The 12,437-nt window shown below is 40.3% G+C and overlaps 1 pseudogene; it reads right to left on the bottom strand.

Annotated features, from left to right (window-relative positions):
• Nucleotides 1–4,830: 4,830 nt before the first annotated feature.
• LOC115686031 (AAA-ATPase At3g50940-like) lies at nt 4,831–7,707 on the bottom strand (annotated as a pseudogene).
• Between the last annotated feature and the right edge of the window lie 4,730 nt (nt 7,708–12,437).

The following is a 12,437-nucleotide window of genomic DNA, read 5'->3' on the forward strand; positions in this document are numbered from 1 at the left end:
GGGGATATATACATATATATACACGGTCTCGTTTCCTTGGCCATCAAGGTTGAATAGCTTTTGGATAAACCTCCAAATCGAGGAAACATCGTGGCTTTGTTTCGTTGTTGATTTTTCTGTCTGGTTACCTCTCAGAGGAAGTTAGACAGTGCACTTCGAAAAATTCATCAAGAGCCTTGTACAATATGAGGTCGATTTATTTTAGCTGGAGTGTTGCCGACAGGATATATAACTCGAGTTTGAACCCGTGAAGAATAATCAACCCAATTAGGTTTCTCAATTTGAGTAGATTTCTTAATTTGAGTGAGTTTTCTAGGTTTCTTAATTAGGAAACAAATATCAGACATAAGATGCGAGTTTTGGTTTTAACCCATCAATGAGAACATGAGCTTTTCGCCGTAGTAATGGCATGCCCGTGAATTACATCCTAAGAAAATACAAGTATTTTGAAGTAGTAAAATATGTAAATTCCTTCGAGAGATTAAGAGTAATTGGCAGCTAGGAAATACCGAGAGTTCTTGACTAACTCGAGTGTAGAAATTTTGATACAGCTTTCATCATGGAAGTTTTGAATAAGTGAAAAGGAAACCGTTGGGTGATTATGGGGAAAAACTACCAAAAAAGTTTCAAATATATTGCATTGGTACTGATTCAGTCCTAAACCTTTCATTTGGACTAATTTAGTCATTAACATTTTCACATTAGTACCAATTGAGTACACTTGGCCAATTTAGGCCAGAAATTGATGATGTGGACGCTGGTCGTCCGACGTGGCATAGCCGGTGTTGACATGAACAATGTTATTTTGTATTATTTTTTTTCTCTTTTTTTTTTCCTTTCCTTTCCTTTCTTTGGCCTATGGCTAGCACTCGGTCATGGTCGGCGACTGGCCACGGGTGAGGGCGTCATGGCCCTCGTCCCAGGTCGCGAGGGTTGAGCCCTCGCCTGATCTAGAGAGGGTTGCGACGCCCTCGCCGGCCCTTGCCTGTGGTTGATCGCCGGCCATGGCCAAGTACAGCCCATAGGCCAAAGGAAAAGAAAAGGAAAGGAAAAAAATAAAAAAGGGAAAAAATTTAAAAATTTAATAAAAAATCCGAAAATAATTATAAAAAATTATTTATGTTAGCATCAGCTGTGCCATTTAGGATAGCCAGCGTCCACGTCAACAATTTTCAGCCTAAATTGATCGGATGGACTAAATTGGTGCCAATGTTAAAATATTTATGACTAAATTAGTTTAATTGAAAGGTTTATAATCAAATTAGTTATAATACAATATGTTTAGAACTTTTTTGGTACTTTTTCCCTGTGATTGTCCCCTAGTTTGAGATAAAATATAGTACTATTGACCAAGAACTCTTGGTTCTCGTCCTATATGATTCATGAACGTGAATTTTTGAGTCACGTGTGAGTTCTTGGATCTAGAGCAACGTGGGCAGTTACTGAAGCGATAACATAAACAATGACAAGACTAATGACAAAATCAGATTCTCAACTTCTGGCAAGCAACCTCAAATGACCAAAGTAATTTACTTTAGGTTGGGGGTGGGAAAGGAGGAAAGAAAAGCGTATCTCATTCCAATCTTTTTGGCTTCCGAGTAAACCCTCGTCGCCTCGACACCCCTACTCGGTGCGACATAGGCATTATTGGGTGCATCCGGCTTATGAGCACCTATCGTACCCGGATTATTAGAACGGACGAGGATGCCGGACTCGATTCGCACGTTCGTGGACGCATCTTATAATTTTATGATGCTGTATCCTCAATGTAGCCAATTTTTTTTTCTCTTTTTCTGTAGAATTTTCTACTTTGTTGGTAATAAAACTTCTAGCTCTTCCTTCGGTCGTTTTATTTGATTCCAGCTTGCTTGAGTAGTGGCCAAGAAACATTGATGCTTCAAATGATTCCAACTTACCACCCAAATAAAAAAGGGGTGGAAAAGGAACAAGAAATGTCCAAACTTTTAATGAATTGTCAACACGGCGAGCAAAAGAAACCACGTAGCGTTCAACGCATGTGAAAACGCGTCCTAAGACCTTTTCTGCTTGCCATAGACATGTTGGAAGACTTCTTTCTTTCTTTTTTTTTTTTTTTGATCGAAACATGTTGGAAAACTTTAGGAGGTGCTTTTTGCAGACTCTTTCTCCAAGGCTTCCAAGTCAGCCTCATCGGCATCGACTGAGGTTTCTAGAAAGGAAACCAAGCACACCGACGATTCTGTGAACTGAACCATGGGCTCGGGGACCTTCCGGGGTTTCTGATCTACGAGCTAGCCGACAGCGGGTTCGGATGGCCTCTCTCTGCCGAGTGATTTTCACGTCGTCCAGGTCGCATAGGCCTGGCTGGGCCGGCGGATTCTAATCTTTAGATCAGCCACATTCCGTTCGATGTCCACGCGAGTCACTTTAAAGTCCGCAGCCGCCCCCACCCTCCCCTCCCCTCCCCTCCCCTCTCTCTCTCTCTCTCATTTAATTCGTATTTCTAATTGCCTTTTCATTTTCTCTCTAATTAACGTTAACTTCTTTTCATTCTACAATTTATGTAGGGAAACATGGCAACGAACGACAAACTCAAAAAGAAAAAAATGAACCTTCTAAGGAAGAAGATCTTTGGTTAATTGCGAGGCAGCCATTACATTCCCAAATGCTAAATTGGAAAGAATGGATTTAATTGAATTTGGGTCCATCTGGCCTTTTTCTTAACCTTTTGTCTTCTCTGAAATCGAGAAATATATCAAAAAGTCCTAAACATATTGCATTGGTATCAATTCAGTCTTAAACCTTTCAATTTGACCAATTTAGTCCTAAATATTTTGTATTTGTGACAATTGAATCCATCCAGCTAAGTTTGGTTAGAAATCGCTAACATGGACGACGGCCGTCCGACATGGGATGATCGAAGCTGATATGGACAATTTTTTATTTTTTTATTACGTTTTTTTGTTTTTTCCTTTTTCTTTTCTTTTTCTTTCCTTCAATTTTTTTCCAACTGTGGGCTGGTGAGGTCATGGTTGACCATCGCCAACCACAGGCGAGGGCCAGCGATAGACTTGTCAAAATGGGTTATAAACCCATTTCTTAACCCATATATTAGTAAATGGATCACAAATGGATTAGTTATATTTAGTAAATGGGTAATAAATGGGTAGAAGTCTAATATTAGTATTAAATGGGTCATAAATGGGTCGTAAATGGGTCGTAAATGGGTTTACAACTGATTTAAACTCAACTCATCTCTCTCGCCATTACTCAAACTTACGCTCACTCATTTCGCGCACTCATCTCAGTTTGAGTATGAATTTTCCTAGATTTAATTAAATATATAAGTGTTTTAGCAATATGGGTCTGATCGGGTATGTGTTAGGTATGTGTCGGGTCGAGTATCGGTTAAGAAAATTGCATTACGCATAAATGGGTCATAAATGGATTAATTGGTCAATTTGGGTCGGACCATTTATGACCTGACCCAAACTCGACCCGACCCACCCACCCATTTGATAGGCCTAGCCAGCGACCCTCGCCTGGAATTAGGCGAGGGCCTGGCGCCCTCGCATGTGGCTGGCGAGGGTTGCTAGCCCTTGCTTGTGGCTGGCGATGGTCGGCCCACGAGATTGGAAAAAAAAGGAAGGAAAGAAAAGAAAAAAAGAAAAAAAAAGAAAAAAAGAAAAAATTCATAAATTTTCGAAATTTTAAAAAAAATTTAAAAAATTGTCTACATTAGTGCGGGTTATGCTACGTAGGATGGCCATCGTCCATGTCAGTGATTTCCGGTCAAAATTGGCACAAATACAAAATGTTCATAACTAAATTAATCTAATTGAAATGTTTATGATTGAATTAGTACTCATATAACAAGTTCATGATTTTTTTGATACTTTCTCCTCTGAAATTTGAATCAATCAAAACTATTTAAACCATGAACAAAAACGGAATTCTAAAGCAAATCAATTAAGTTAGTGCAAATATTGACTATTTGACATTATTGATATATGATTGAAATAGTGCATAATAGATTTAGATGAAGAACGTTAAGCAGATCACTGACGCTGGTGGCGGTAGAATAGTGGAATTGGTGGTGCTAGTGCTGACATGGGCGGCGACAGCCAAGTTGATGCGACAGTGATGGGTAAAGTGCGTGGTGCAAATCAAACGGTGACAGAAGGTGTCGATCCTATGAACGTTTAAGTATTTATGGGGTGTAAAATAAGCTTTTATTTTAAAAAAATACCATCTACATAAAGTAAGGGTGGGCGTGGTCCGGATGGGTGGTTCCCGATATAGAACCACCCACTAAGGACCGGTTCCGAGAAATTAGAATCAGGAATTGCCCGTTGATTCCATGGATCCACCAAGGAATCGGACCGCCGGTCCGGTCCGGTTTCCGGATGGATCCATGAAACCGGTCCCATCAAGTTTCACGTAAATGGAGGTGATCGAGTGTGAGAGAGGGAGGCGATGAACAGCTAAAAGCGCGACCGTGAGTTGATGTGAGTTGAGAGTCGAGTTTTAGATTAGGGATTTTATGGTTTTCATTTTTCTAAAACTGTTTTTTTTTTGGTTGAAATTTTTCTAAAAAATTATATATATATATTACCAGTCCGATCCGGATGGACGGGTGGGCAGTTCCACGCCTAGAATTAGGAACCGGACCGGTACTCACCGGTTCTAGTAAATTGAAACCGGGAACTGGATCGGTCCTCATGGGAACCGCCGGTTCCGGGCGGTTCCCGGTTCCTTTGCACACTCCTAACGTAAAGTATTTTTTATTCAAGAAAATATGAAACAAAAATTTTCATCGAATAACAATTTATATAATAATAAAAAAGGCTGCTAATAATAATAATCAATCTCGTCATAATCCCCTGTTTGATCCTCCTCCTCATTGACATTCTGTACTTTCTTCCACCTACGATATCTTCTTCTCTTTCTCTGCTAACAATTCTTGCTCAACCTTCTTGGCTTCAGCTCCTCCTTTTCCTTAATCTTCACCTTGAGGAACTCAATCATGTCCCTCAATGCATCTTCGGGCTTCTCCCTGTTCATCATCTGCTCCGCGACGATGGGATGCGGAGCAAGTCCTCAATCTCTCCAAAGAGCTCGTGATCCTTGATCCCGAGGTAGTTTGAAGCCAGGAGCCTAAACCCACACGGGGTGCAGTAAGACATGTGAACATGGACGTCCATACGACCCGGCAGGAGAAGCGCCGGGTCGAGCTTTTCTTTGCGGTTCGTGGTGAAGATTATGATCCGCTCGTCGCCGTAGGTCGACCAGAGCCCATTGATGAAATTGAGGAAGCCTGATAATGTGATCTGTGACATCCCCAAAAGCAATGATTATACAGCACATAAATTTGATGTAGGTAAAGAGAAATCACATGATATATCGGTGTAATTTGACAAGTTTATGTGGTCTGTTCATGGTCCATTATTAAACCTTAATGCTTGAATTTTTGGAAAGGGGTCTCAAATAGATCCACGCCTTGCCCGATCGAAGTTGCCAGGAAACTCCCATAGAAGAACCAGCCACATGTTGTGTACATCTTTTGTAGTTTAGTGTGGCCAAAATTGTCTAACTCTAGTAATATCTTGGCTGTTGATTTCAATATTCCTTTCATGTCGCATACTAAATTTCTACGTTCATGCCTTTTTCTCTCTCTATTTCCATACTATCCCTTGGTTTAATTTGTATTTAGAAACATAAGAAAGAGACTCGGATCCTTTAAGTCAATTACCCTTTATTTATCTGGACACGACATGAAATTAAATAAAAGAATGGATCGAAATTGATATGATGGGAGTATTATTAATATACCAATTTATCTACATTGAGAGGATTCAATGACCTTTGAAAACGCAGCTACTCATGAAACTCTCCAATTCTCTTCGTATCTCGCTCTTTATCACCACCAAGACCGACAGATACAATCATGGGTTGCGTGAGTGAGATTCTATACTTGGCTTCGTGTTCTGATCTATTTTCAGTTAACTTTGTGAAAAATGGTCATCTTCGCAGCTGGAAACAGAGTTTTTTTTTCCTAGGGTTAATAGCACGAAAAATAAAAAATCCCAAACTAATTTTTTGACAATATAGGTATATTGACTCGGAATTTTTGGTTATCAAAAAAATTAGTTTGGGATAAATTAGTTTGGGATTTTAAAACCTTTCTTTCTATAAATCACATCTGAGTGCGCTTTAATAGGGAAAATGACACAAACAGTCCCTGAACTTTGACTCAATGTGCAATTTGGTCCCTGAACTTTTAATTTGTTCAATGTAGTCCCTGAACTTTAACCTAATGTTCAATTTGGTCCCTGAACTTTTAATTTGTTCAATGTGGTCCCTGAACTTTTAATATATGTTCAATTTAGTCCCTGAACTATTTGAAAATGTTCAATATAGTCCTTCCATTAATTCAAGTGCAGGGACTATATTGAACATTTTCATATAGTTCAGGGACTAAATTGAACACGTATTAAAAGTTCAGGGACCACATTGAACAAATTAAAAGTCCAGGGACCAAATTGAACATTAGGTTAAAGTTCAAGGACTACATTGAACAAATTAAAAGTTCAGGGACTAAATTGCACATTGAGTCAAAGTTCAGGGATTGTTTGTGTCATTATCCCGCTTTAATAATAAAGAAAACTCCTGAATAATTAGAGTGAAGAGACATACCTGGTTCTCCTGTGCTTTAAACGGCAAGGGGTTTGTCACCCGGGCCATGCCGCCGTGGAACCCGATGGAGCAGTCGATGTCTTCCACCATTAGGATTGACTGGTTTGCCGTCGCCACCAGCAGCTTCCTCAACTCAGCGTTCCGGGTCAGCTCTGTCAGCTCAAGGTCGTAAATGTCGAACTTCAAGTAATTCGCCATCGCCGCGACCAGGCTCGACTTCCCTGTCCCCGGAGGTCTGTGCAGCAAGTACCCCCTCTTCCACGCCTTGCCGACTTTCCTATAATACTCTCTCCTCTCGACAAACCTCCTCAAGTCCTCCATGATGAACTCCTTGGTTGCCGCCTCCATCGCGAGCGTCTCGAACGTTGCGGGGTGGTCGAGGTTAACTGGGGTCCACGCGTTGGAGAGGATGCCGCCAGAGATGTTCCCCTGCGGCGTGAACAGCTTCAGCGTCTTCTTGTCCTGCCTCAACCACTTGGCCTCCTCCACCACGTGAGGCAGGTACGTGCCCAAGACCATGACCCTGTGCCTCCTGTGGAAGCTCAGCTCGAAGAACCGGACCTCGGACTCCGTAGCGCCCGGGTCCTCCTCCGTCGTCCAGGACCGCACTCGGCTGGCTCTGACACTCGTCTTGATCCTCCTCGAAACCATGACCCACCTGAGCTTGGCCCCGCCGAACGTGTCCACGACCTCCTCGTGCGGCTCCATCGAAATGTTGAGGTTGTTCTCGCCTTTGGGCTTGGCGACCCGCAGACGGTGCGTGGTGGGGGAGATCTTGTCCGACGAGTAGGTCTGCGCAGCATCGTAGATTTGGTTGCTGACAAGGCCATCGTACTCCTGGATGACGAGGGTGAGCTTGGGGGAGAAGCGGGCGAGGAAGCCGTGGAGGATGAGGGAGAGGTAGTACCGGAGATCGTAAGGGAGCAGGCCCTGGGCGATGGAGCGGGCGAGCACCACGGTGGCCGCAACGGATGCCACGGCCGAGAACACTACCTTGGCCGTGGCGAGTTCGGACTCGGAGGATAGATCCATCGAATATCTGTCTTTTGTTACCCTCTTCTCTTTCGAGATAGAAACTGAAGGAGATCTTTCGAAACGATGAATATGTCTTGTTTGTTGCTTAATTTAATATATATACACACACACATCCTATTAAAAATATTTAATATATTTTTATCTCCTAGAATAGCCGGTTTCTTTGTGAGATTAAGATAGTTAATTTTCTTATTAGATAGATACTACCTTTCCTATATAGTATATACATTGTTCGGATATAAATATGAATAAAGATGTAGTCTTTGACTGTTTCTTTCTCTCGAAGATCATACAATATTTACGTTTTTGTTGTTGACCTTTTTTTAATTTAGTTGACCTCTCAAATAGCAGTGAGATTGTGCACGGTCAGCCGTGGACGTTTGGAAAATCCGGATTTGCACTTTCGAGATAAAGATTGCAACGACCTCCCATTGGCGCCCACTTCTTAATGGATGATGATGCCAATCTCATTCTGGAAGCCCATCTTCAATGGATGATCATCATCCGACGGTCCATCTGAACCATATTGAAATGGAAGAACGTGATCTTATAAGAGGGGAGAGGAGACGGCCTGAACATGGGAGGACTTCACCGTCAAAGCTTCGTGTACACCATGCATGGTGTGAACAATACTCGGAGCGAAACAGACGAGAGAAGTATCAAAGAAAAAGAGCCCACCGTCTTCGGCGAGTTGCGGTGTCCAGTGAGCCCTCTGGCACCATCGCAGCAGCCCGGCGAGTTTGCAGGTTCCTTGATGAAGTGACTGCCGCCGCACCTCCAGTCAAGTCCTGGCGGTGTCCAGACCAGCTTCGTCACAGCCTTGTGCAGCAATTCTCGACAAACATCGGTGCACCGGCGCCTCGCTCGCTGTCCAGCTCGTGCCACCGCTCTATTAAAATTCCCCCCACCGCGCTGCAATCTCCTTTTGCAGGTTGTCCGGCGAGTTTTAGCGCACCAGCAAAGCTTATGCCACGTCTTTGTCGGACGACTTGCCGCCGTTCGTCCGTGAAAACGAGAAGCCCATCTAGGTAATTGCCTTATCTGTTTGTTTAGTTGAATATTGAATTGCCTAAGGAGGCACATGTGCATTTTGTACTCTAACCTGGACTGAATTTCCGACCATTTAATTTGAGAGTTTTCTATGTGTCATTGTTGCTTGCGAATCCTAAAGAATACACGTAATTGCATATGATCCTATAAACGTGGGACAATTATAAAAAAAATACTAAACTTATTATAAGGAGACCAATTCAGTTATAAATTTTTTAATTTGATTAATTTAATCCTAAATTTTTTGACAATTTACTAATATAATCCTTACGACCAAAATTAGCTAGAAATCGTGCCGGCCATCCGTGGCATGGCCAGCACTGACGTTGTCACGCCCCTAACTCAATAAGAACAAGGGTATGACATGACCTCCTTTCACCAAATGACGCAGGATTAACATAACCAAAACTCAACCTGATATCAAAATATAAAAATGTTATCTGGTTATAATATCGGAGTTCACTATAAACCATTAAAAGCTATATATATCTCCAACAAAAACAAACTCAAAAGCTCCACAACTATACACAACTTATACCAAAAAGTCTTCCTTGATACTGAAACACTCACACCTTACTTGTGCCTTGATACTGAAACACTCACACCTTACTTGTGGCTCGCAGGATAACCTAAAAGTAAGTAATATGAGAGGAATGAGCTAACACGGTACATTGAGTAATACATTTCTTATAAGTAGATCGAGTATCCACTATGCATGTTTGAGGCACACAAACATAACTCATCACACCAAAATTTCAGGATATAATAAACCTCAAAAATAAAATGAGTTATATACTCATAGCAAAATATTTATTTCAATCAATAATATCAAAATATGTATCAATGGTCTAGCCTATTGATCAATCTCATCAAAAGCACACGCAAATGGTTTATTCCATTGACCAATTTCATATGATGATATCTAACTATGATCAAGGATAATGTCTAGTGACAAGGCAACTAAGTTTCCCCCTTAGCTAGGTCTCTACCTATATTGCCGGCTCGGCCCACAGGGATATTCTAGATTAGTATGCGCATACTCACAAACCCTCAACTGGATTCACAGCAATATCAAGCACCCAATACCAACTTACAATAACATCCTCAACAAAGCCAAATCCAGAATCAACATCACAAATCCATTTACAAAAAAGCAAATCCTAAATCCTTTTGTAGCTCAATTCATCCACCAGAACCTTTTTGCAACTCATTTCATAAACCATTTCAATTAGTCAATAAGGCAGTAAATGCTCAATCTAAAGTTATGCAAGGATAATGCTTTAAACGTCACTTTCCCCTTTTCAAAAAATTATCAACATATGATACTTTTTCAATTCATAATATATATTTTATCATTTCAAGATATGAGTTATTATAAAACCAATGAAGAGAAGTATCATTCACCTGGGAAAGCCGAAAAACCACCATTCCCGAAAAACCAACCTATAGTGGTTACTTGAGTCGATGCATTCAAATACCTAACAATTAATCGAAAAAGGGTATAAAAAACCGAATAAATCAATATTCTAGCGAACGACTCGACAAAACTACGTTTATTTGTCGATAAAACAACACCTACATGTGATGTCCTGGAACGTCACTCTCAACACGTGTTCTTTATTATTTATAACCTCCTCTAATTTTTAGCGTGCGGAAGCGTAATTAGTCATTCTAGAAAACAACATTCACAATGAAAATTGCACAATAATATTTAACGTGCATATGCATCTTCATTTATATTAAACATCGTTTACACAACCCTATCCCAAGTTTGAACAATACCCTAAATACAAACTTCTGGGAACATAGGTTCACCCATCTTCACATTACTTCTATAACCCAAAAAAAAAAAAACACAGCCTGAACAAAAGACACGGTTGACTTTAGAGCTTGTCAACCTCAACCTTCGGAAACGTCGCCACCATCGCCTACACCAAAACTCTGATACGGGCCAAACAACTCGCCGTCGAGGTTCAAGTACCATGCAACAAACTGATGGGGAACCCAACGCACCCGTCCCACATCAACCCACATTGTAGAGCTACACTTAGTAAACGCGATATTAGATCCAGGTATTATCACATCCTCAAAATCAGCCTCGAAATATATCAAGGCTCCGAAACGTACGGGCGGTGGCACGTCCATCTTACACGTCTGAAAACTGTACAGAGTGAGCCTAAGCCCAGTAAGTGAAAACATCTAGTTTTAAGGTAGCAAACTCTTCTTTTCACTTCGCCTGACATAGAACAATTTGTGCCCATATAAAAAACAAGCATGAATGCTAGCACATGAGTAAACATTTTACTTTCCTCTCCATAATGTGCCAAACAATAACAATGTGACAACACATAATTTCACTTATATACATGCATTAGAATTCATTACTCCTCCTCCCGATCACTCCCGAGGCATCTCGACACACGGGGCATCACAACTCCAAAGCATCCTGACACACGGGACATCGTCACCAATAATTTAGGGGTCACGGAACTTTAACATTCTCATACATCAATCAATGGCAAGCATTTACATGAATTTCAGCTTATATTCTTACTTCATCACTTCATCAAACATTGCCTAATACAATGAAATGCGATAACCAATACTCGAGTAATAAATTGCACATAGATTATACTCAAATTATCGAATCCATTCGTGAATATCCTCAGAAACAGCTTAAATGCACAAAAATCTGAACATTAATTCGTCAGACTTTGAAAACAATACATTAGACGTTGAATCAGCTCATCAGGTTTTGTAAACAGCTTATCATACTTTGAAAACTTTTAAAACGGTTCAAAATTATAAAGTTCTGAAAACAGTTAAGAGATAAAAAGTTCTGAGAACAATTTAAACATAGAAAATTCTAGAAACAGTTTATGACATGTAAAGTTCTTAAACAGTTTTCTGACACGTAAACTTCTGAAAACATTTCTGACTTTGAAATCATACTCACAGACTTTAGAAACAGAGTTTTGGGTTAGACTTTCAGATCAGACATTTCAAATTAGACGTGTCAAATCAGACATTTAAGACTTCCGAATCAAGCTTGTTATCTTCACAAGCAACATGTTACTATATCCCAACATGTATCTCAGATTTTATTAAACGTGTAGATACTCAACCAAATCTACCGAATAACAAACATATATCAACATATCCACTTGTCATTAATTTATCTACGAGTCACACAAACCAATCATCCAAGTTCAAAGCGAGGAGTAGATTTAAACTAACTCAATGTCTAAAAGTTTTCACTTACCTCGAGTTCAATTTCGAACAACCAAAATCAATTCACCTTCCTTTCCCTTGAAAGATCAAAGTTGTATTACTAATAGGTAGAAAGAAAAAGCTTTCTAAAGTTATGAAGGTGAAGTGGTTGGCTATTGTGAGAAAAAAAATTTCATCAGAAGTTAATGGGTGTTATACTAAGTTTGATAATAGTTTGCAAGTGTTGCCTTGATTGCATGTGATTGTGTACGTGTAATAAGCTAACTAAAATCTGAAGATTTCCTTGCCAAGTGTTTTGTTAATAGAAAACATGGTGTAATAACTATTAATAGACATAATTATGCCTATTCTATAGGCTTATGTGTCATTCTCTCAAGAAGACAAATTCTCACCTCATGCAATATTAGAGAAAATAGGTGTTTTACATGCAAGAATAGTAATTAACA

Source organism: Syzygium oleosum, unplaced genomic scaffold (genome assembly GCF_021117445.2).
Source record: "Syzygium oleosum isolate NSW1041296 unplaced genomic scaffold, Sole_v2.1 Sole_v2.08, whole genome shotgun sequence".
Taxonomy (NCBI): domain Eukaryota; kingdom Viridiplantae; phylum Streptophyta; class Magnoliopsida; order Myrtales; family Myrtaceae; genus Syzygium; species Syzygium oleosum.